This window comes from Cavia porcellus, unplaced genomic scaffold (assembly GCF_034190915.1).
Source record: "Cavia porcellus strain 051 isolate PalLab524CR breed Dunkin Hartley unplaced genomic scaffold, mCavPor4.1 scaffold_27, whole genome shotgun sequence".
Lineage (NCBI taxonomy): Eukaryota > Metazoa > Chordata > Mammalia > Rodentia > Caviidae > Cavia > Cavia porcellus.
This window is the reverse complement of record NW_026947510.1, coordinates 6,305,221-6,331,693: the sequence shown is the minus strand read 5'-3', so window position 1 is coordinate 6,331,693 and position 26,473 is coordinate 6,305,221. Positions and strand designations below refer to the sequence as shown.

General features: G+C 44.9%; 1 protein-coding gene across 10 annotated transcripts in view; it reads right to left on the bottom strand.

Moving 5' to 3' along the window:
• Positions 1–26,473, bottom strand: part of Chchd6 (coiled-coil-helix-coiled-coil-helix domain containing 6) — a 235,369-nt gene that overhangs the window by 54,638 nt on the left and 154,258 nt on the right. The window lies entirely within an intron of this gene.

The following is a 26,473-nucleotide window of genomic DNA, read 5'->3' as shown; positions in this document are numbered from 1 at the left end:
TCGGCCCCCAATCCTGAGAAACAGGCAATAGCGGACACCGCACCAATAGACATAAAGCGCTATCTCCAGAGCCTCACAGACGAGTTCAGGAATGAAGTTATTAATGACCTGAAGCTAGAAATAAGCAGAAAAGTTAGAGAAATGCTAAGCACACCCAAGAAAAAACAGATGGTGGAATGGAAGAACAGAAAAAGAGGGGAGAATTGTTTGGTGGAGAAAATTGAGAAAGCATAGAATACGTGAAGCAGGTTCAAAGAGATTACCAGGAAACTAAAAACTCCATCAAAAACTGGCATAACAGCTTGAAAGAAACTAAGGATAGATTATCTGAACTGGAGGCCAGATTTGTAATATGGGAGCATGAAATGAAAAACTTCTTAAAAATAACAAAGAAACAAACAGCAATAATACAAAGACTAGAAGATGCTAAGAGGATCTATAACTTAAGAATTAAGAACATAAAAGAAGAAGTAGGGACACAAACAAATGAACTACAAAAGCTACTCACAGAAATAATCCAGGAGAATTTTCCTAATTTAGCAAAAGGTAAAGATACTCAGATGTATGAAGCACTGAGGACCCCAGCCATCTACAACCCAAACAGAGCTACATCCAGACATATAATAATCAAAATACCAGAAATCCAATATAAGAACAGAATATTAAAAGCCGTCAGAGACAAGAAACAGATCACTTACAAGGGAACACCCATCAGAATTACAGCAGACTTCTCGGCACAAACCATCAAATCACGAAGAGTGTGGGGGGAAATAATTCAAGCTTTGAAAGATAATAACCTCCAGCCAAGATTGATATATCCTGCACAACTATCCCTGGAAACCGATGGAAAAACAAGGTGCTTCCAGGATAAAGAGGAACTAGGGGAATATGCAACTACCAATTCAACTCTACAGAGAATACTGCAGGATATTCTAAAAAAGAAAAATACGAAGAATCCAGAAATAGTGGCAGAGAGGCCACAATGAATGAAGCAGAAAACAAAATGAAGAAGACAAACTGACAACTAATGACAGAAAAAGAGCTCAACAGAAATGAGGCAGAGAAGACTGGATGATAGGAACAGCTATTTTGGAGAAAACGACGTCATAATAGGTAATGCTGATTTAGTTATCATCTTGTTTTGAAGTCTCATCAAGCTTTTGCTCTTCTGTCTCCATTGGCCTTAGCATGTTGTATCTTATTGGATTTTATTATATGTGATAATATAAACAAAAACTTTTATAGACAAGGAGATTATACAGAAACCACTGTTCATTTTCTGTTAGTTGATTCTAAATACCCTGTAATACTGTCATTCTCTTGAATGGTTTTACATTGTTTTGATATATTTGATGCTACAGTATACAAAGTTATACTCAAAGATTTCAAGGAAAGAGACAATACAGTAACTACTTTTATGTCAGGATTATCTTGTGGTAAAACACTATTTTGCTTAAATGGTTATGTTTTTTTCTGCGCTGTTTTGTTGTTATGCCCTCTTTTATCTCAATCTCCATTTTATTATTTACTTTTTAATTTTTATCCTTTTAATTAAGGGAAAAATAAATTAAAAATAGCAGGATATATTATAGTAACCCACTTTGATTTACTATTAACTTGATTTGAAGCCCTGTATTGCTCTCACCATCCTGTTTTGACTGATGTTCCTCTATTCTGTTTTGCTTGATAGTACCAGGTTCGAAAGTATAGGCAACAGCTGTGAAGATAGTGGGATTCATTATGACGCCCATTCTGGTTGACTGTTATCTACTTTTGAAGACCTGTAATGTCTCCAATGTTTTGGCTTTATTGGTTTCTGTTCTTTACCGTTTTGTTCAATTTTATTATAACTGATGATATAGGCAATTCTATTAGAGATAGCGGGAGGCATTATGGTAACCATTGTTGATCACCTTGTATTATTGTTTTTACATTATCTATTATGTCCACCCTTTTGATTTGACCGACTCTGTTCTGTTATGCCACATTTGGTTTTACTCTCTTCCAAAAAAAGTAATAAGAACTGTGAGAACAATAAAACCCCAAATGTGTAATAGTTATTGTACAACAGAGAGGAAAAGAAAGTGCTTTAAATGATATAACTGCATGTATATTTAAGTGTATAAGATAGACAATGATATTACCGAATTTTGTTGGATCATTGAACAGAACTGTTTGGTCTCACTGTTTGAATGTCCACTTTATAAGCTTTAATTTGGTAACTTGAACAAATATTTCTAAGATGACAATATGTAATCCATTAACTAGTGATTTCCTACTGTTTATTTTTTTATCTGAAATTCTGTATAACTTGTACCCTTCTTCTGCTTTTTTTTCTTTTTCTCCTTAAATAAAATTAAAATAAATAAATAAAATAAAATAAAGGAATATTTTAATAGACTCAATTTTTTTCTTTCATTTGTTGGGGAGGGGTTTGGACTGTCCTCTTTTTTTTTTTCTTTTTTCTTTTCTCCTCTTTTCCTTTTTTATTTTTCTTTTTTCTTTGTTTTGCTGTTTTGTCTTACATTTGTTCTTTTCTCTTACTGTTATTTATACTATTAGTTTCCTTTAATCCTCAATCAGATCCTGTATCTCACTTTCTTCTTCCCCTTTTCATTTTTCATTGATAATTATTTCAAACTTTGTTTTTCTCATCTTCCAGTTCCTCAGCCCCCTTTTCACTAGCTGTATAACCAATGTTTATGAATCTTTAGATAGTTAACTCTATGATGTCAGTGTTGAATAATGTTGTTGTGTTAGTGGAGGTAAAGTTGTTCCATTCAGTAGATATTTACTATAGGTCAGTATTTGGTTTGTCTCTCTTTTTAAAAATTTTTTTAAAGTTTGTATTTTAAAGATAGTAAAATCCAACATAACAAGACAGAACAAAGCCAATCAAAACAATGTAGCAGAGTTGGTACAGAACTTCAAAACAGGATACCAGGAAAACAATAATAGTTACCCCAGTGTATCATGTTATCTTCACAATAGTTGTCCATTCCATCAGATATAACAAAATCAAGCCAAAACCAAAACACAATAAAACCAATCAAAACAGAACACTGAATAAAGCAAAACCATTAATCAGAACAAAACAAAACAGTGAAAACAATATTTGACTTCAAAGACAAGATAGAAAGGAATCCCCTATATTTGCTATATTGTATACTATCATCTTCCCACGAGATGCTCAGAGTTCTGGCCCCAGGCCTGCAGAATCAACCAAACAATACAAGCATTTAGTTGCTTTATGTACCGTAGTTGCTATCTACTCAGCCCTGTCCTCAGAACTATCCAGTTGCTTGGGGAGGGGCTGGAGGGAGAGGTTTATGGACCATGTTTGATTCTTAGCCAGTGTGCTAGTAGGCTTACAAGAGGCCCTCTCGGACTTTTCTCTCCCTGGATGTGCGCCTTGTGCAGCTTACCAGAAACACTAGTTAGTTGATTTCTTGGTTGGTCCCCAAGTTCCAACATGAGTATTTGGTTTCTCTAATGTTTACACTATAATTATAAATTTCTTTTCTATGGCTAAGGGGGTATATTAGTGACTCATAGGGTATGTCAATATTCAGCTTGTCTTTGATGCTATTACTGTTGCTGATTTTATTACTATAGTCAAGATGGATGAGTGACATAGTTATTGCTATCAGTTGGTTTTCTTGTACATTCCAATACCTGGATTATCTTGGTGTCACTAACAATACCATGTTCCATTCCCCAAGAACAGGATACTGCGCCAAATTCCCCCACACACAAATGGAGGTGGTGGTATTCTAGAACAGAAGTAAAGGCCTATAGTTAGCGTGTCCATAGTATATCACTAAAAAATAGACACTAAACTAAAGAACTCTCTATATTAGCAAGAAAATCTTCCACTATAATCCATCCAACACAAGAAAAAAGAAAAGAGAAACATGAGAAGACAAGGCAACAAAATACCTCTAAAAATTCTTAGCTCCTCCAAAGTTGATCCATAAAGCACTAACAGGGAAGAAATGAAAAGCCATACAGGTGAATTATTGGAAGGATAAAAGAGGAGATAATAAAACAGATGTTTGCTGAGTTTAAAGAAGATATAACTAACCAGATAATGGACCTAATAAAGTAATCATAAGTCTACAAAAAACACTAATAAAAACTTAGCTGACCTAAACAAAATGATACAAAACATGAATGTCCAGTACACAAAAGAATTAAAAGTCCATGAAAAGGTGCCAAATGGAAACTCAAATTCTATTGAAAGTATGGGCAGGATGTCAATGTCAGGATAGTGTCAGAACTGGAACACAAGGCTGTTGGTGATGACCAAGTACTGACAACTACCTTAAAAACAAGATGAAAGATATGAAAAATGGATCCAACAGCTGGTAGATGACATAAAGAATAAGATTAACTGGAATTAATGAAAAATCAAATGGCATAAAATGGCATAAAAATGTATTTGCAGAAATAATAGCAGAAAACTTTCTGAATATAGAGGAAAAAACAACATACAGATTAAATGAGGTACACAGAACCCCATCAGAAATGAAACTCTCCACACCATATCATAATCAAAATCTCAGAAGTCCAACACAAGAACAGAATCTGAAAAGCTGTTAAGAGAAAAAGTAATAAATCAGTTACACAGGAAAGCCACTAAAATAACAGCAGACTTTCCAACACATTCCTTGAAGGCCAAAGAGCTTGGCATAAAGTGTCTCAAGTCTTAAAAGAAAACAATTTCCAATTTAGACTAATGTATGCTGCAAAACTGTCTTTCAACATTGATGGAGAAATAAAATATTTAAATAAAATAAAATAAAGAAATTCATGACTACCAAACCAATACTCCAAAAAATTCTCAAAGATATCCAAGAAAGACACAATGAAGCAAACGATGCCAAAAAAGGGCCCAGTAGAATGAATACACAGGTAAGGTAAGCAGTTAAGTAAAAGGAAAAGAAAGGGAATCCATAACAGGAAAATTACAGGAATAAGTCAGTACCTCCTAGTAATAACTCTCAATGTGAATGGTCAGATCAAATGACACAGACTGGAAGTATGAATCAAGCTACAAAATGTAATGGTAAGTCATATAAAACAAACGTATTTAACCCAAAAAGGAATTCATAGACTAGAAAACAAAGGATGAAAAACAATATTCCATGCAACAGCAACTTCAAAATAAGCAGTAGTAAACCTATTTTCATACAAAATGGACTTCAAGCCAAAACTGATCTAAAGAGGCAAAGATCAGTATATATTGATTAAGGAAACAATTGAAAGAATGTCAGAAAGACATAACAATTATAAGCATACATGCACTGAACAATGGAGAACTTCATAAAACAAAAATTAAACATAAAAAATCAAATCAACATCAATATAATTGTATTGGGAAACTTCAATAACCCACTATCATAAACAGATCAAATAGACAAAAATCAGCAAAGAAATATCAAAGTTGAACTAAATCTCAAACAAATGGATTTAATAGAAACCTACAGAGTGTTTCATGCAACAAGAGAATACACATTCTTCTTAGCAGCACAGGGAACTTTCTCCAAATTAAACCACGCATTAGCCTATAAAGCATGCTTAAATAAATGCAAAAGAATGAAAACTGCCCTGTGCATATTATCAGATCATAGCATAATAAAACTAGAAACCAATGGCAGAGAAACCACAGAAATAAGGTAAACACACAGAAATTAAACAATACACTCTTGAATAATCAGTGGATCACAGAAGAAATAAGATAGATAAGGTAGTTGTTGAATTGCATAATAGGGCCAAGATAGCATACCAAAACTTAATGGACACAATGAAGCAGTCCTAAGATGGAAATTTATAGCGGTGAATGAGAATATCAGAAAAAGAGTGAGCCCAAATAAATAACAAAATAATGCCCCAAGGTCCTAGAAAAACAAGAAAAATCCAAATCTAAAACTAGTAAAAGAGGAAAATTATAAGATCAAAACAGAAGTCAGTGAAACACAGACTAAAAAACAATGCAATAATCAAAGAGCTGATTCTTTGATAGACTAAACAAAACAGATAAACCTTTAATTAATCTTACAAAAAAGAAAAGACTCGCCAGGGATTTAGCTCAGTAGCATAAGTGCCTGTTTGGCAAGCACGATGTCATGAGTTCAATATCTGGTACAAAAAAAAAGACACATCAGTACAATTAGAAATGAAAAAGGGGAAATTACAACAATAATCTGCTAAAACCTAGATTACTTCATGAACTTGTATGCCAATAAATTGGAGAATTCAAAATAAATCAATAGATTCCTAGATACATATCAATTACCAAAACTGAACCAAGAATATATATAAAAAAAACTCAGAATAGTCCAACAAAACTAAAGTACTAATAAAAAAACTTACCAACTAAGAAAAGCATGAGTCTTGGTGGATTCACTGCCAAACTAGGAAAGAAGAAATTAGGAAAACAATATCATTCACAATAGCATCAAGAAAAAGTAAACACTTAAGAATTGACCTAAATGAGGAAGTGAAAGACCTTACAATGATAACTACAGTACCCTGGAAAAGGACATAGACAAGGACACCAGAAAATGGAAAAGCATTGCCTATTCCTGGAAAGGCAGAATCAATATGGTCAAAATGGCCATAGTTCCAAAACTGCTACACAGAGTTAATGCAATCCAAATCTAAATGCTTCCAGCACTGCTCACAGAACTACACCCATATCTCTCACCATGTAGCAAACTAAAATCAAAGTGGATCAAAGATCTAAATGTTAAAATAGAAACACTCTGCTGAAAGATAAAATAAGTAAAACTTAAACACATAAGCATAGGTAAGGATTTTCCAAACAGAACCCAAAGAACATAAGAAGCAGTACCAAGAATCAACAAACGGGATTATATCATATTAAAAAGCTTTCTGTACAGCAAAGGAAACAGCCAACAGGGTGAAGAGACAACCTAAAGAAACAAAATTTTGCCACCTATGTATTCCTCAGACAGAGAGCTAATATCCAGTCTATACAAGGAACTCTAAAATATTACACTGCAAACATGGACTAATAAAGACTGAGAGAATAAATCAGGATTGAGCTGCCTGCCCTCTGTCTTCAGATGCCCATGAGTTTGTCTCTAGTCAGCAACACTACCATGGGCTGGGGGTTTCCTTGGTGCACTGCCTCTCCTTGCTGAGGTTACACACAATGCGGCATGTGTGCTGCTGCCCACAGTTCACATGGCTTCTGGTGCTCCAATCCTTTTTGGCTCACAAGTCAGACCCTGCCTACCTATACCTGTGAGATCCATGATGCCATCAGGAGGCAAAGCTTATATTAAGCAACATGCTGCACTCAAGAGACAGTCATCTTATGGTTCACCCCTAAAATAGAGAGATGCATCAGCCTTGTTTCTGCACACAGAGTGGCTGAACCGCTCTGTAACTTTGACAACACAATTAACTTTGTGTTGTGCTTGCAATCAGGCAGTCAGTTGGGATAGCAAACAGACTGCTTTTGTCACCATCACCTCCTGACTCTCCTTCAAGCATCAGCACCCTCCCTACCGGGCCCAGGAATCAGGTGATGCTGCTGGAGACTGAGGCTGAGCCGGGAGGTGCATACCTCTCCCCTTGATCACAAAGGCCATATGCAATGAGGGCAATCAGGCCCAAGAAACCCATGATAGCACTTTGGTTCTATCCTGAGAAAGTAGGATCAGTCTTCCGGTGCTGCTTAGAGCAATACTAGGGACTTGGAAACACAGCCCACCTGGAGGAAGCAGAGCTGAAAAGACAACTGATCCAGCTCAGAAGACCTAAGCAGGGAGCACCTCAGGCCAGACTGGTCCCAATGTGTGAGCCAGTGTGTGCTTCTCTTTCTGAGCATTGTGTTTTCACTTGCAATCCAGCACTCTCACTTAGGAGGCCTAGTTTTACAAAAGGGACCACAATGCAAACAGCCTCCTATAAAAGGAGAAGTGGCTATGGAGTCCAGAGAGGAGTTCCATGCTGGGGCACAGCAGAAAGAGTTCCCACAACAGCCAGCATGCCTCTCTGGGGAAGGGCCCCTGTCCCAGGGTCTGGGTGAGCAGCCACCACACCTGAGGGTCTCATATTACACACATCCAAGGGACACCAGCCTGAAAAGTACATGTTCACTGGGAGCTTGAGCTGTCTTCAGTGAACATGGCAACATCATCAGGAATGACTGTTACCAGAGTCAGGTTGCAGTCCAAAGGTTGGCAGAAAGGAGAATGAACGCCTATGCAAGTCCTGCAGAATGGTCGTTCTCACTGTGAAATTATCCTGCCCTCTTCCATATGGGCTGCTGGGGTGGAGGTAAATGCCAAGAAGCCAGCCAGCCCTGGTGATCACGGTGGAAAGTGGCAAGAGAGCTCCCCCCACCCATGGGCTGTGGTCCTGGGGCCCTCAGGCCCATTCACAAAGCACACTCTCGAAGTCTGAGGCATGTGCTCTGGGCTCCAGGCCTCTGCCATGTCTGCCATATGTTACAAGGTTGTCCTTCCCAGCTTTACCTTTGAAGAATGAATGTGATCATGGCTAACATGAATGCATAGACGTTTTCTGTTCACAACAACACAAATATATCAACTGAGAATCATTTTAAACACATGATTAAGAACTTGTCTCTGTTCAGGAGAGGAGACCCTGAGCAATGGGAACTTCCAGAAGTATCAGACAGGCATTGTACAAATACAGATAGTTCAAAGGGTGGCAATAAAGCACAAGGTGGGAGCAGTGAGAAAACCATGGAGCAGGTGACAGGACAGCAGCTGACTTACACTGTACACTTTATGCCAAAACCACTGCTCGGAGGAAGAAAATCCAGCTCTGCAGCCCTGCTCCACCATTCCTCTCAGGTGGTGCATGAGGATCAGTCAGGGCTTGCATGCCCAGCACAGTGCCCAGCACTTCCAAAGTGCTCCATACAAAAGCAACCACATCTGTTAATTGGTAACTTCCATGTGAGATGAAGAGAAAAACTCAGAAGAGACAAGCAAGCAACAAAATACAACAAACGGGAAGAGCTTGAAGAACTTCATTCCCAGTCTGACTTCTAAAGGACAGTGCAAGAGTGTAAACTGGGCTGACAGTGGGAGGTTGCCCAGGACCAGCCTAGGTACCTGAGGGGTCTCACCGGAAGTGCCCAGGCCTGTGGAAATTCTGCCAGAGTCACACACAAAACTCACACAGCACAGTGCTGCAGAGAAAGTCCTTCAAACCATAAGGAGTCCTCACTGGGCAGATTCTGTGCTGCCTCTTCTACAGAAACTGACACCAAGGAGACTCCTATGGGGCCACAATCCCACTCAGTAGAAAACCAGGCCAGTCTGCACCAGAAAGGCTTTTGGGCTTTTCCAGCTGAGCCTCAGATGTGAGGTGGCTGCCGGTGGGGAAGGGAAGAGCATATGGCATGTCTTGCTTAAGGCTGGAGGTGACACAATGACAAAAGGCCAGGCCAGCCAGCCAGAGGTCCTTAGTGCTAACTGCCAGGGGTCACATTAAGTCCTGTCAGGCAGATAGGTCTAGAACTTCATCATTTTCAAGATAAGAAACCTGTGCTCAGTCTCAGGAGCAGTGAGCAGCAGTGGGGAGAGGTAAACCCAGATCTGTCTGACTCCCCATGCCATGAACTTCTGCCCCATTCTCCACCAGACAGGAGGCAAAGTTTTCAGTGAAAAGTCATTGAGGAACCAGGTAAGATGAGACAAGAGAGCAGCTTTCCACTGTAAATGACGTCCTAGTTAAAAGAGTAACACTCGACTCCAGCACACTGACCCACAGCATTGACATCATATTAATCCAAAAGAAGAAAAATCTCTCCTGAGTTGTTATCTACTGATAACAAGACATCCTTGTGAAGAGAAGCTTTTCCATGGTCACAGCACTTAGAGATACAAAGAGGATTAATGGCTCCTGAACTACAACCAGCCTGGGTGAATAGATGTAGGTCCTAACTGGTCATCAAGGCCTCGGGAAACACAGTGTGTGACTGGGGTGACCTCACCGGTTTCTCTCCCCAGCAACCAGCCCCCAAAATGCTGCTGCTTTCCTCCTTGCCTCTTCCCTTGGGCTGCTTGGGATCCTCCGTGACAGCCTGTTCAGGGATCAATGCAGACAGCTTCTAAAGACTCTACTATGGTACCCTGAGCCACAGCAACAACTAGTGCTTGTTCAGACTGTAGCCTGCAAACAAGGAAAGTCTGGGAATGCCAGAGGCAGGGAGAGAAGCTGCATGGAGTGAGAGGACTGGTTGGGGAGGTGCTGCTCACCTCGACCGCCCTGCAGCTGTTCTCTATCAAGGTCTCTGCCTCCCCTTCGCCACACTCTGGTTGGGTAGAAGCCCCACACACCAGCCCACACCTCTTCTAAGGGACCACATCTGGGAGGCAATTCCTCATTCTAGCTGATCTATCCTTGGACAGCTTAGACAGTGTTCTGTGATGGGTGTGAGAAGTTGACTAGGACCAGTCTGATCTCTTTTGGGAAATAAACAAGTGGCAATGGAAGTAACACAGAGGCAGTCAACACAGTGGTCAAACCAGGGCCAAAAATCTCTAAGGTTAGAGAAAACATGAGCGGAGTGTCGGAGACCAGGCCACAGAGAGCTGACTCAGGAGCGCAGAGGGGAGCAGAAAGCCTGGCACAGAGCTGCCCTGTGGTTCGGGGCTGAGAACGCCCTGAAGGTAAACTTGAATTTCTAGAGAAAACTCCCCCATATAACACACTTTTCAATACAGTCCCCAAGAGCAGAGGAGAGAGACCCTTCAGGCTCCAGGGGGTGGAGCCTGAAGTTGCCTAAGGCAAAGAAGGATAAAATTGCTTTGAAATTGCCTCTTTTATCTTGAAATATAACTTGAACTTTCCATGCTATTCCATAATATCAGTGTTTGCTTTAATATAAAAATAGCATTTCTCCCCTCAAAGCCTCATGTAAAATTGATGTTCCAGGAAGAGGTGCCCTTTCCAGTCTATGGCTTTGTATCCTCACCCCGGTGAGTAAGTGGGCAACCCAGAGTGGGGGGCACATATCCTGGGGGCACATGCCCTGGGGGGACACAAGTACCCAGATGGGACACGGGCACTTGGTGATCTCAGTGGTCCTCCCGACTGGGAGGCTCAGTAGCATACAAACATCCCAGTTCTTACAAGCCTCGGGAACCAGAGGCTCCATCTTCAATGAGGTAATCGTATGGTGTACACAACTGCAGCTCTGCAGTGCTTCTAACAACTTTTGTTCACCCTCCCACCTATCAAGCCTCATTTATGGTAGGATGCTAGAGGGGATGAGCATCAGATACAGCCAAGCAACAAGTCTAGAGCCAGAGAAATCACATCCTCTTGCCACTGTACTCTGCTTCAGTGCCTCACAAAAATGACAAAGGATGCGCCAAGAGTCTAGTGTCTATAGAACACCTGCTCTCCAAGTAATGGATGCCTTGCTCTGCCGATCAAGACAGGGGCCTCTTGCTGCAACGTGAGGACACATATTACTACGGCCCAAGTGACATTTCAACTCCAATATCTTGTGAACTGGCCTTCGGCATGTACAGAGGGCCACCACTGCCTTTCCAGCCCTTCCTCCTCCCCCGCCACACACAGCCCAGGATGATGGATGCAGATGCTGCTGCTGTTGAAACGCAGTCGGCCTGTAATGGTCATTCCTATCTGTCATCCCAATACTCAGCCCTCACAAAGCTCTTCCTACTCAACAGCTCTCAGAGGAACCCTTTCTGTCTGCCCCCTCATTGTGCCCTCTGGCAAGTCACCTCACCCTTCTGGGTTCCAGCAAAATGAGGCAATTAGATCACATCGATTTGAAAGTTCTTTCCAGCCTGAAGAATCTATGATTTTAGCTATGCAACCAATAACAAGAATGAGAAAGGTTTATATATACTGACAGAGAAAGGACTGCAAGATACATTATTAAAGACAAAAAAAGCACACTGCAGGACAATATAGCATGATTCCTTTTGGGTAAAGTGTAAGCTTGAGTATGCATTAAAATTTTTGGAAAGTATACGCAAGGAAGCAGGAACAGTGGCTACTTTCTGGCAGTGAGATAGGGGTTGTCAGGAAACCATTTTACACTGACTTCAGTGCTTTACCATGTGCATAAATGACTTTTTAAATGAAGAAAATAAATACAAGCAAAGCCCCACTGTTGCAGGCATCCCAGCAGCATCTAGGTTCCTACCTGCCACTGCTCATGCTGAGGACAATATGAGGTCGCTCATTCCACGCCTGTGTGACCCTGCCATATGCAACTTAAGGAACATCAAAAGAAAAAACTCTTGCCTGCCACTGGCCTAAGAAGACCCCTCCAGATCTCCCAAATGCAGCCAACACTACCCAGTCACCTGTCTGCTGCTCCTGGCATTGGATGCCCACAGCCTGCTTTCCACCACAGCAGTGCCGGCAGGCAGACATGGCTGAGCTGAGAGAAGACATGGAAAGCCCTCTCCTTGCCTCCTCTTCTCCTCCTCTTCCTGACATCAAGGCCATTTCTCTATTCTTTACACAACACCTGTCCTGTTTTCTCTAGTCTAATGTCCACTCTTGGTCATTAAAGACATGTGCTGCTTCTGAGCCTCCAGTAGCCCCAAAGGGCATAGCAGCTGCTTGATGAGAGAGCTTTTCTCTCTGATGGCTGCCTGGCATATGCAGAGGAGTGGCCAGTACCTGCAGGGAGCCTCTTTTCTCCTAGGAGCCTTCATGGTACTAGAAGAGAGGACCTGTGGAGAGGAGTGTGCTGGGCATTGCAGGGGAAATATCTAAGGTATCGTGGACACGTCTATTTCTCAGTCAGAAGAAAAGGACAATCGCAAAAGGGAGTAAACCACAAGGACATAATCAAGTAACAACCATGCACAGCAGCCTTAACAACTTCCCAAGCTGCTGTGGGCAGGGCCCTTGGAACCTGCTTACAGCTCCTACCACAATGCAGCCGGGCATCTGACAGCACAGGCCTGGCCTATGAAGTCCTGCCCCACAGGCCAGCTGCCCGCTCCTCTGCCCAGTCACTGTCCCCTCTGCACTCAGGGCACACAGGTCTATCTGAATGCCCCCGGAGTTGGCCACACCGCCCACAGTTTGAAGGTACCTTTTCTGGGGCAACTTTTCAAAGGCCAGAGGCAAGTCCTTGGAGAGTCACCATATCTTCACACCACCATAAGGACTGGGCACCGCCATGCCAGGCTTTCTGCCCCCTCCCTCAAGAGTTCAGGACTATGCCAAGGGAGATCTTCTGGCTTCATGGTCCTTCCACAGGCAGACCCCCGCCTCCGACAGTCCCTCTCAATTTGCAGCCCTGGCACCAATGTGTCAGCATCATTGGATTTTTGCAATAATAATAAAGAACTGGGACTATTGGATTAATCGCTTTCATAGCAATTCCTGAGCAAGAAATGGGAACTATTAGGCATGCTTGATGTCTGCCTTGACCTCATTCAAGGTAGGCCAGAGCATAGGAAGCAGCGTGGCCGTCCCCACAGGGTGACAGAGACAAGGTGGAGAATACGAATGAGTTACTCAGGGCTGCGAGACACCTCAATGACAGAGTAGAGGCAAGAAACCTCCTGTACCCAGGAACCCAGATGATTATATACTGCTCCATTCAGAGCTTAGAGATCACTCAATTAAAAATGAATCAGCTGAAGTGACTTTCAGGAAAGAAGAGCTATTTGAGAAAGGGAAAAATCACTCCCAATCAGCAGTACTTTCATCTGAGACAGCTGTGAGGGAAGACAGAAGTGTTGGGGGCAAGGCAGAGACCCTGCACGGCGGTGGAGAGCCTGGGCCCATTCTGGGCCTCAAGTCTCAGAGGAACCAATTCTGTGTCATGTGGAAATGAGAATAAGGAACTGGAGCCCAGAGAAACGGGCTTACTCAGGGAGACAGCGCAAATCCTGCCTCATACGCTGCCTAGGAGACACAGTGCCTCCCGAGGGCAGAACCCGGACCCTGTATAGAGTCTGGAGGATACCAAACATGGGAAAGGTTCTTCCAGTCAGAGCCAGGCCAAGAGATGGACACATTATAAGCTGTGAGCACCCTGAGGGAGATTAAAGGCCAGGGCTGCTGCTGCTGCACAGGCTGTGGAGGAAGCTCAGGAGCAGCTAAGGACAGCCTTTTCCAAAGCGCAAATCATATCTACCTCAAGCATCCCAGTCACTTCTGCCCTTTCATATGCAAACTGCTTCCTGTACCCTGTGAGGTCCACCCATGGGACCATGTCCTCTGGGCTTTGCCCATCATGTTAGTGCCCCCTTCTGCTCAGAGATCTCTCAAACTAAAATCAGACATCCTCCCAGAGACCTTACCAAAGTTCTGCCCCAGATCTATCTACCCTTGAGGCACTTCTATGACTGCTACTTTTCCTGTCTGACTTTCAGTTTCATCTTCTGATATCTGCCCCAGCTGACACAAGCCCCAGGCACTTTCTGACTAAAATCCTGGGTGGTTTCACCCTCCACCAACACCTGTTTAGTGTCTGTCTCCTACAAGAGAGCTGTGCCCTGGAGCATGGCCACTGTCTGGACAACTGTTACTCCTAGGACACAGAGTCTGCATGGTACCAAGCAGCTGCTAAATAAAGCTACTCCTACCTCCTGCCCCCTGGCTGAATCACAGTCCCACTCTCACGTCCTACGGAGTACTTAATCTCCTCCTCCACTGGGCAATCTAGAGCCACGGTGGGAGCTCTGCTCTATTCCTTTGCCACCACTCCTTTCTGTCCCCCTGGGAACTCCAGCCACAGCAGAAACTGACCTGTGAAAAAGACCAGTGTCCTGAGATGGGTAAGGATTAAAGGAAAGTGAGAATCACTGCTTAGCAGTCTGAAAACTCAGCACCGAAAGATGTGATATTTCCCACAAGCCCATGTAGTCTGGAGGCCTGGAGAAGAGGGTGTATCGAAGATCCCAGGTAGGTTCAGAGCTGCTGGCAGAGGGACAACTCCCTTGACCATGCCCCAGAAGTTGGGTGCTTCTGCTCAGTGCAGAGTGGGGCATCGGACCCAGAACCTTGGTCCTGTGCTTACCTTCAAGGAGCCTCGGGGCTGCACTGGCACTATCCCTTCCTCACCAACATACCGCTTTTAGGTGGGAAGCTGCAACCCTGTTCTGAACTCCACCAAGGGACAAGGTGTGCCTTTGTCACCTAGACCAGCGAGGCCACCACATCAGTGTGGGGAGCCAGAGCTAACTCTAGGCTTTGCCCTCTGCTGAGGGCTGATTGTGCCTAGGATGTGGCTGTGCCTCCAGCCCTGCTTTAACTAATTATTACTTCTCCAAAATTCAGATAAGTCCTGGGTTCCCCTGCTGACAATGTGGCTTCTCTCCAGGCCCCCAAAAGTCACACACTTCCTGAACAGCTGATACATGTGCCAGGGAAGCCCCAACAAGAGGCTGGAGGCCTCTGAGTCAATGTAAAGTCCCTCTGACTGGTTTTTCACACAAGCTGGACAGGCTGCAGGAAAACAGTGGCAGTGTGTTAAGCTGAGAACCGAGACAGACAGCCTGTCACCAATGTCAGGGGGCTGGCCAACTGTGCCCTGGGGCTGCCATTCTGGCCCCTGGTTGGTTCCCCCACCACAGGACTGGCAAACAGCAAATTCAGTAGTAGGGCCCAGCCTCCTGGACTGCCCTCTCCTACTAGCACTTTCTGTAGACCTGGATGGATCCTGCAGACCACATACCAAACCGACTGCTAAGGTTGCCGTGGTAACGAGCTTCTTCATATAAATGATATTCTTGACATTGGTAAAGTCCTCAGCTTACAGAGCCTACAGGATGGAGGCAGAGAGAAAGAAAGACACACAGTGGTAGAGTTGGGGACATCCTGCTGCAAGGGCTCTGTATGCTAGGGTAATGCTGACCAGACAGCAGGGACTGTGCTGTGCATCCCCCATGTGAGAGGCAGGGGTGATAGGCACAGGGTGCTCCAGTGAGCAATCACCATGGTAAGGGCTGAGGAGGAGCAGGACAGCCATACAATAGCAGCAGGGCCACAGTGATGGCCCCAGAGTTCTGAGGAGCACAGGTTCTGTGGTGACGGGTTCCTGAACTGCCGAGGCCTAGAGCAGGTCATCCCTCTGGACCCAGAGCATAGCACTGGAGCCTTTAGGACCTCGTTGTCTGCAAAGTGTCAAGGACAGCACTTAGGTCTTCTCTTCATTTGGCCTCTTCTTATTGGCATGCTCATCACCAGCACAGTGACCTTTCAGAGCCCGGAGAATGCCGAGGCCCTGAGTACTTTCTGTGCCCAGCTGGCCCAGGTTCACATACCTCTGTGGGCTCAGCTTCCTGTCCCAGGCCCTCCTTTCCCATACCCATCTCCTGCCCACTATACCTACTTTATGGGTCTTCAGAAGGCTGATTCCTCAGTCTTCTTTACAGTCTGCTCCGAGGTACCTTTTTCAAAGTGCCTCTGCTGACAGCACAGAGCTCCTCGGCTCCTCTGGGCTTCTGAAGTCCACTGCGACACACTCCAAGGTGCTGCTTTCCTACCCAATCCTCTCCTGGCCAGTGGTGGAGCCAGGAACCTCCACGCCTGAACGGAGGAGACCTGGAGCCTTGTGCTGGGGCTGACATGCCCGCTTCCCTCCCAGAATGTAAGATCCCACAGATACTAGATCCCGGGATTGGATATACAACTCACAGAGCCTGCTGAGGCCCAGGACACACTCAAAGGACCAAACCAGGGCATGCAAGGGCAGCCCTGCCCTGAGGTGGGAAGCCAGCACAAGCTAGGTGCACACCAGGGATGAATGCTTTCCACTTCCCCTTTCTTCACATTTCCTCACTAGAAGAGGGCATCACTGTCCCAAGGTGCAGCTGGGCAGGCTGAATGACTCATACCAATGCTGCCTCAGCAGTGCTGACTTGAGTGTGCAGTCCACATGACCCTTTCCAGCTTCCTCCTGCTGGTGAACAGGTTAGGAGCTAAAGCCAAGAGAGAGGTGAGCACTCCCTAGAGAATGAGCACTGAGTCTCAGCATATTCCTATGGAGGTACAGCAAGTCCCATGCCTCCACCCGCACCCAGCATACCCCAGATGGAGGCTGCACCTACTCCTCAGCCCCAGGGCCTGGGGAATCGCCCTGCCTGTGTGCTGCCTTCCACCTCTCTGGGGTCTATGGAAGTCTTATACCACCAGCCCAGTGCAGCTTCCCAGGCCCCATAGGCCACACTGACTTCGGTGATGTTAACTGGAGTGTAGTCCTCAGCACAGTGCCATGCCCAGAAGAATAACTTGGGGTGTCTGCTGAACGAGGAATGAGTAAATGGATAAGCACAATTAGGGGCAACGGAAGGAGAATTCTTAATGTGCCTAAGCTCAAAGGTCAGATAAGTGAATGTTTCAGGGGCTCTTTATCAACTAGGATTAGATGCAGCAGCCATAGATCCAAAGACCTGCAGTGAGAGCAGGTATAACCTCAGAAGCCTTTTCTCTAGAAGAAGTAGAAGAGTGGGCCACCCGCACCTCTGATCCTGTCTTCCTCTCAGCCATCTCTGCTCATAGCTCCCTCCTTGAGGTCACCTTTCCTTGGGCAGAAGATGCCAGATCTTTCACTCCAGCTGAGTGGCATGCTTGTGTACCCGGAGAGAACAAGCCTGCAGGAACCTCCAAGCTACAGAGAGGCTTTGCAACCCTGAAAATAACCAGTGCCTTCCTATCAGCAGAGAAAGTACAATGGAATACTAAGAGTCTCATTGAGTTGGCAACTTGTAGTCTATTCCGAAGCAGCAGGATGCTCTGACTAGGTGGGCTTGCTGACTGTCTTCCTGGGGAGCTATGGTCACTGGAGATGAGAGGCCAAGAGTCAGATCTGGGTAGCAGGACCCAACCCAGCCCCAGCACTAGGACCATATCCAGGGCCCTCTCTTCTCAAGGGATGGTAGCAGTGAGCTGGACCCTCATCTATGGGAGCCGACCTAGATATCCTACAAACCCCCAATCAATACAAGGACATCTCTAGCATATCCAATGGCTGACAAAAATAATACCACTCAATTCAGGGAGCCAAGAAATTCCATGATAACAAGACAAGTTCTCATTTATTAAGTACCTATTACATGCTGGGTCATTAATCCTTGTAGCCATGCTATACAGTAGGAATCATTAACTGCCCTGTACTACAGATTGAAACAAAAATGCTCAGAAAGAGTGAAAAGTTTCTGGAACTTATAGTCAATCAAGTGGCATTACTAGGCTTCTCCTCTCAGCCTAAGGTGGATACATCTGCATTTTACCACACTGAATCACATCATACAGGCCACAAATATATGCAAAGCTCAAACTCACAGCACAGATCCCAAATCTGGGATTCCTGATAGAGGGTATTGTGACACTTTGCTGTTGGAAGCCAGGATAAGTCCTAGACCAGCTCTGAGTAACAACCTGTTATTTCACTGCTAGTAAAGCCAAAGAGTAAATAATGAAAGGACAACAGATACTGTGGGCAGGGTGAGACTCTGAGTGTGACTGTCACCCTAGTTCTTGTCTGGCACCTTTCTTCCCACTGTGACTTCCCTGATGATAACCTTGTCCCAGGTCATCCAGCATGCTAAGGCCTCTCGCTGCCCTCTCATTGCCTGCCACAGTCTAGATCTTGAATAGTCCCCAAAGGACAATAGTGCTTTTGGGAAGTGGAAGAAAGGGGGAGGGGGTGCTCAGGAGATGGGGCTTAGTGGAAGGCCCTTGAGGGAGACATGGGGACCTGGTCCCTACTTTTTCTCTGCTTCCAGCTGCCATGAGGTGAGCAGGCTTATTCCACTCTGTGCTTTCACCACGATGCACTGTGCCCAAGCAACAGGGCCAAGCCACCATGACTGAACTTTCAGAACCCATGAGTCAAAGGAAACCTCTCCTTATAAGCTGAGCATCTCAAGTACTTAGTCACTGCCACAGAGAGTGCCTAACTCATTGCCTAATCTGGCGTTCAGCACAGCCCTTCTTGCTCAAGAGCTAGCCCACCTCAGCTGCCTGCAGCCCCACCCATGCCTGGCACACTTGCATATTCACTGCTACCTTTTGCTCCCTACACCCTCATCTCTTCACATGGTGCAACATGCTGCCCGCTCCACATTCTTGCTTCTACATGTCCCTGTGTGGCACCCAAGCCTGGCATCTCCCATGACATGCTGGGGAGGAAGGCCCCCATTTCCACATCTCCATGCCCTCACAGGCCTCAGTCAGATCCTTTACCTCCCTCATGTCACCTGTGAGATCATGGCTCCTGGACAAGGGCTATGTCTGCATCTTCTCAACAGCCTGAATAACAGGCATCCAGAAAAGTTTATTTCTAAAGGGCTAATTATTCAACTCTCACCAATCTTCTAGACCAAATTCAGAAGGGATGATGTGGGACAGTCTCAGAGCTGACTTGGGATTCCAACTGATGCTGCCCTGGTCAAGTACTGCTGCAAGCACCCTTTCATCCTTTCTTGCAGGTGGTGACTGCAGGACAGGGCCTGGGCACTCATCTTTGCAACTCCAGCACCTGGCACTGCACCTGTGCTGTGCAGGTGCACTTTAAAGGCTGCTGAGCTCAGATAACTTGGAGAGTCATCCTATGTCCCTTCTTTGCTTAGAGCATAAGGGCAGCATGTTCTTAACCAATGTGAAGAACTCCCTTGCTTTAGAAGTGGGCAGGCTGTGGGAGGAAAGAGGACCAGCACAGCTTTTTGTGCCCCTGAGAGCACGCTGCAAAACTTGCTCCTGAAGGATCTCCCAGACCTTCTGGGAGCCCAGCTGTGCATAGTTCATGACTACAAAATGAGGACAGTGTCTGATGGTCATTTGCAGACTGACACAGCTGGCTCCATGTGAGAATGAGCCGAGGGTACTCATTCATTTGCAGAAAAAGCTACGTAAGGGGCTGGGGATTTAGCTCAGCGGCATAAGCGCCTGCCTTGCAAGTAGGCAGTTGTGAGTTTGGTCCTTGGTACCAACAAAAATGAAAAAGACAAAAAAAAAAAAAAGAAAAAGAAAAAGCTACTTAACTGAGATTAAAATACAGACTTCAGAAGAGGTGACCATCCTTACAGACACACTTAGGTCCAAATCATAATATACCGTGTCTACAAAACTGCATCTGAGGGTGGGGTCCCCTCCTAGATTGTGGACAGGAACAGGACTGACCAGACTTGGCTCTGAATGCCATGGGTCACCTTGTCTGGAAGCCCAATGGAGCTGTGTGAGCAACTATCTTAGAGGAAGGGCTGATATGCAGATATGCAGCTTTGTCTCTTTCTGTGAGTTTGTTAGTAAAGGGACTTCTATTTGCAAAACAGAATGAACTTTGGTAATGCTGTTTAAATTCAGGTATTTTAATAAATGTATTTAAACAGTATTCTTATTGCAAGCTTTTACAGAAATCAGTATACTTCAGCAGCTTCTACCAGTATTAAATTTTGTCATTTCCATCTGAGATGCTGGCCTTATAGAATTTTTGTTTGTTGTTTTTTATTTTTTTGAGATAGGGTCATGCTATGTAGCCCAGGCTGCCCTTGCAGCCTGGATTATTAGTTGTAGTGATCCTCCTGCCTCAACTTCCCTCGTGTTGGGATTACAGGTGTGCATTACTATGCCCAGCTAGAATTACTGAAGTGCTTCTTTGTACTTACCCTCCTCTTGGCTCAAAGCTAACTCTGCTGTGGTCTCATTCCTGGGATATCCCATTCTGGAAGAAACAGTGCTACTCCTCACTTTTCAGTTTTCTTTCCTGATGTCTCCTGTTGAATCCCCCTAAGGTCTGACTGCTTAGCTTCTCATCTTGGAGCAATCAAAAGGAGGGAAGTGGCACAGCAACAAAGGACATGGGTTCCAAAGTATCGTCTGTTCATGGTCACGGTAATGACCCTGCTGCCCAAAAGAAACAGAAAATCCTTCACCGTAAATCATTACATTCTGAACAAGAATTTTGTTTTTTAAATATTACTGTCTGTGGTGCTAGAGATGGAATCCAGGGCCTCAGACATGCTAGTCATGTCCCCAGCTTCATTATCAAGAATTTTTACACAAAATTTTTTTCAAAATGTGAGTCACATAACTTTGAGATACGGGTTTTAAAATTGATCTCTGCTGAGGTTCTGGCTTCTTCACAGGCGTTCAGAACAATGTGAAGCTATCAAAATCTTAGCAAAACAGGTCCATGGGTTCTCTTCAATGTGAAATGGAAGAGAACAGGAACAGATGTGCTATGCCAGGATGCAATTTCAAGGAAGGAAAAGAAAGTATCAGTGCTCTCCCAATCTGAAAGTCACTACTCTCTGATGGAAGAACAGCTTTTCAAAGGAGCCAGCAGATCTTCCATGTCCTATGTTATGGCTAGAATCTACTGTCTTCCAGAAAGCACATCAGGCATAGCTGCAAGCTGATAGGCTTTGAGAAGTGACCTGATCAAAGGACTATGACTTCAACACCTTTTACGTCTCTGCTTGCTGGCTGCCATGAAGTGGGCAGCTTGCTTCTGCCATGCCCTGCCACTGTGATGCTTTTGCCATGCAAAAGCCTAAAAGCAATGGAGCCAGCTGGTCAAGGACTAAAACTTTTAAAATCATAAGCCAAAAGAAAGTAAACCTCTTTTTAAAAGTCTGTTTTCTCAAGTATTTTGTCACAGCAATGGAATGGCACTGACTCGCTCATCCCCTCTGAGACAGTATTGAGTACTCAAAACTACAATAAAGCCCCTGTTGAGCCCAGTTAGAAAGGCCAATGGCCATGTCAACTCCTGCTCTCCTGGCTTCTCCTTCCAGATGGAGAATCTCTCTGGCATGGTGGGTGTTGCACTGATCTAGGGAATGGCCTCCTCATATAGGTCCAGGAATACCAGGCAAATCCTCTAGCTGCTCTCAAAGTCACAGGAGCCTGCCCACAGAAGTTCTCTTCTACTCTGCACACTGACAGGGCAGGAAGGTACGGAGTGCAAAGCCAGCATTCTCTCCTGCGAGCCCCCACGGGAACAAAAGGATGGAAAGAAAACTAGATGAACCCAGAGGTAACCACATGCACCAGGCATAAGTCCCCAGGGCTGGATCCACAACCCCAAATACCACCAGCTCATATAATATCAGTACCTGACGTTGCTACTTAAAAAAGCAGAATGACAGTGGGACATTACAACTTGGCCCTATATATTAAGCTTCCCAGCTGCCCCATCTTTTGTAGTTTAAGATTTTTTAAAAAAAGTAAATCAAAGAATAAAAGGGAGTTTATAAAAGGAACAAAGAGGGAAACCTGCTAGATAAACTTTCTAACCAACATGTTCACACCCACCTCTTTCATAGGCCTTCTTTGCTACCTGAAATAATTTGAAACCAGTCCAATACCTATCGTCAATTCTCAGTGAAAATAGCAAATCTACCTTTGTTTCTCTTTTCCTTCACACAGATAAATTATCTTCATGGTTTGTCAACTCTATGGATTCCAGTTTCTAATTTTAGAACAGTTTCAAAATATTGGCAGATTGCTGGATTTTGTGAGATAATATATACTTCATTGTATATGTAGTATAAATTATTACCTGGATTAAAAATAATTCCTCCTTTATTGCCGAAATTACCAATATTAAGTACATGAAAGATTCCTGCTGAGTGTTTATTAAAGGCTGTAAAAGACTCTTCCAGAAAGGATTTCCCTCTTGCAGGGTACTACCAATCAGGAGAGGAAATGTGACTTAGAAGCACCCACTATCTGCCACCCCAACATGATTCACAGAGTCCATACCACCTTAGAGCCTGGGCTGGGAACTGGTCACCTTGAGGCTCTGACTCAGGTCTTCCTCCTACACTGGACCAGTCTCCACCAACGAGGTTTTATTTTAAAAGCTTGATATAAAGAAAAGTAACAAATTCAAGTAAGTATTCTAAGACACGAACCACAAAACTGAGAATGGAAAATAAATCTGTAACCCATGAGTGTATATTTGCTCTCCAAGCTGTGCAAATGAAAACAAGAAATGTCACAGCACCGGAAAGACCTAGAGGTTTTAACATAAGCCTAATGTTTGGGGGCTTTAAAAAGGAATTTTCTAAAAGGTTCTATTTTCATATCCACAAATACAGCTCAACGTATGCACAGACAGCTAATAAGTATTTCATAAATTATACAGGCCTGTGAGGTAGAAGCCACAGTCTAAGGGTCACAATAGGGCAGGTGACAATCTGCAGTGTGATCGGGGGCAGCAGCAGCATGTGGGAGGGTGATGATGACAGCCTGGCTGCCACACCTGTCTGAAACGTAAGGAGAGTGCCTTGGACCACCTGTCCCCATGGGCAGCCAGCATACACCAATGCTGCGTGCTCCAAAACACAGCTTACTGGAGCCAAGGAGACAGTACTTAGAAAAAACTAGAAGTTTTAACATAATCCTAATACATGGGGGCTTTAAAGGGTTTAACAAGCCTTGGCTTGAGATGCTGATCAGAAAGGTTCCAATTGCTCTTGCATATAACGAAGGGAACTTTCTTCCAGACTGCTGTAAGGAGTTGGAGATCAATTGTAATACACGTTTAACATGGGGTCTGACAACAGTGAGTGTGGAAGGAATTAAAGGTGTCATGATTATTATTACCAACAATGGATTTGTTGAAGAAATTAACTCCTAAGTATCTCAGAGCCAGGAGTGGTAGCACATGCTTGTAATCCCAGCTACTTTGGAGGCTGAGGCAGGAGGATCAAGATTTTGAGACCAGGCTGGGTAACTCAGTGAGACCCTGTCACAAACTGAAATACAGAAAAAAAATTTTTTGAAGAGTTGAGGCCAGGGTGAGAGCCCACACGATGGTGGATGATCAAGATGTTGCCTGTCAGCAGCAGGCACAGAACTGCAACAATGCTGCACTCCTTCTGACAACAGCTCTGGTAGGTAGGCATGCTCGTGCTTGACCTCCAGGTTCAGAGAAGCAGCATGCCACCCTGCCCTATCCTACACAAGCAAACCCTTGGTAGCTCGAAGGCAATGGGGCTGAGAGCAAAATCTAGGCTGTGGTCTAACAGCTTCCTCTTCCCACTCCTCCACATTGCCGCCTGCATGGGAATGTGACCATACCACACCCATTCCTGCTACCTGCAGACACCTTGAGGGAGCTCAGCCTGAAGAAGGCTGCGAGATGCTCTGCCTGAAGAGCTCTTGGTGGCAGGCACTCCATCACTATGGTGTAGGCTGGCAGTCAACTGCATGTAATGGACACCCGGGGTCCATCGATGGTGCCCTACACTGCCACATGTCACATTCAGGGCCCTGGGATCTGGCCCTGGTCTGCCTTGTGTTCCAATGTATCCCATAATCAGCTACCCCTCTGTAGCACTTCCAGAGAGCCATGATGCTCACATGTGCTGCCTCTGCACAGGTGCTGCCTCTTCCCTGGAGTAGCTGCAGCTTTTTGTGTTCCCATATTGAGTTCTGCAGCTTTCAGAATCTATGTCACACAGGGTGACCAATAAACTCAGGGATGGACTCTCAGTCTCACCATTAATTAAAAAAAAATCCAAAGAAAACCTGAGATCCACTTTGCCTATCAGACTGGCAGAGATTAAAAAGGATGCTGTGCATGCCCTGCGCACTGCCAGGCGCGTGTGAATCGATGAGACCTTTCCAGAGGGTGAGCTGGTGGTGTGGATCGGCATTGGTAATGAGCGTATCTTGTCATAGGGAAACAGATAGGGATACAGAGATGTAGATTAAAGGATTTTTACGACAGCACTGTTTATAACAGCAAAAACTAGTCGCCATTGGAAAGGGAATGTTTAAATTATGGGTACATCCAAGGAATAAAAATACTGTACAGATTTTTAAAAACTAAGAGAGATCATCATATACTACTGCCAAGAAAAGAAGTCCATGATACATTACAAAGTCAAAATATCTGGTTATAAAACATCTGCTCCTATTTACATAATTGTAGGTGAACATACACTTAAATAAAAACAAAGAGTCAGATGAAATATACATAGAAGACTGAGGGTGCAGCTTGCCTAGCACAGACGATGCTCTGGTCTGATTACCCAGAACTGCACACAGGAAGGAAAGAAGGGAATATATGTGGAGTGGCAAGCACCACTGCTTTCCTGGCTCCCAGGGCTGTATGACCTCTGCCCCAGCTCCAGGGAACACTTCTCCACTACTTTCTTCCTTCACATGTAGCCAGCACTGGGACTGCATGGTCAATCTGCAGACGGGGAATGTTGTTCGGCGGTGCATCCCCAACCCCCAAATGTGTCTTGGGACATAATAAGAGGGAGGGTGGGGGGGAATGGACAATAGGAAGCATGGTTGCCAGCCAGACCAACTTGCAGTTTTGCCTTGGGTAAGCTCTGGCCAGGCCGCCTAGCATTTTCTCAGGCACCCTGCCACGTAAGGCAAGGGATTCTTGTCAGTACTGGGCTCTCTCTGCCTGCAGGCAGAACTACTTCCTAAGCCAGGCCTCCTCACCCTAGGAAGTCCACAGAGCCAGGGGCACTGGAGATTCCCGCAGTGTGACACTCATGTCTAGGCTGTGCTGGGGGCCCAGCACTGCAACTCATGCAGCTTCATGGAGGCTCAGCGAGCAGCTGGAGCCAGCCCAAGCTGGAAGCAGGGAGGAGCTGGGAGCACAGTGTGCTGCCAGCATCCCGTCACCCAGCCCTTGACCTCAGCAAATCACCAGTTTTCCTGCTGTTCGTCAGAAGCATCTGTTGTGATTTCAGCCACTAAGCAGCACCAACTTCCAGGGGAGTGGCCCTGGTGGGAAATTAAAAGAGAGGATCTTCTTGGTGTGGGGAGAGGTTCAGACATGGGAATTGGGCCTGGATTGAGCCTCCAGGAGGGGCTGGGAAAAAGGTCAGCAGAGAGCCTCCCTGGAGCAGCCAAGGGCTCCAACAGGGGTAAGGGAAGGGTACAAGGAGCCTGCCTTTAGTGTGTGCCCACCTGGCCTGCCCTCATCACCCCTTGCCCATCAGATGCCTCAGTCTCCTTGGTTTCTTTGGCCTGGCTGCCTCAAAACCCCACAGACCCACTTTTGTTCAGAAGCTATCTTGTCCCAAGAACAAGCCCCCTTTGCACTTTTAATTTGACAAGTTCTTGTGATCTAGCACTGTACTAATACACTAAGAAGTAGGCAGTTGAATGTACCACTGCTTCCCAGAGCCAGCAACCTTATCCCTAACAGCCCTTTGGATAGCCACATTGGAATCAAGCTGGGCCCAGATTCTGATTGTCCTCTAGGCAGGGTTTTGCTCTGGGGCTGCTCATTCTGCTCAAGCCAATACCACCAGGCCATGGGAGTGTGGTCTGTCACCAGACAGGTCCACATCATCACTGTAGCCTCAAGAAACCAGGAGTGAGAAAGAAGTGGAAAGAGGTAAGGGAGGAGGAAAGAGGGCTTGGCCTTGAGGGCAGACAGGAAACCCACCAGTAGTCTGCTACCCTTGACCCAGGCCCCGTTTCCATGGGGCCATGTTCCTTCCTTCTTTTATCAGAGTGTTTGCTTATT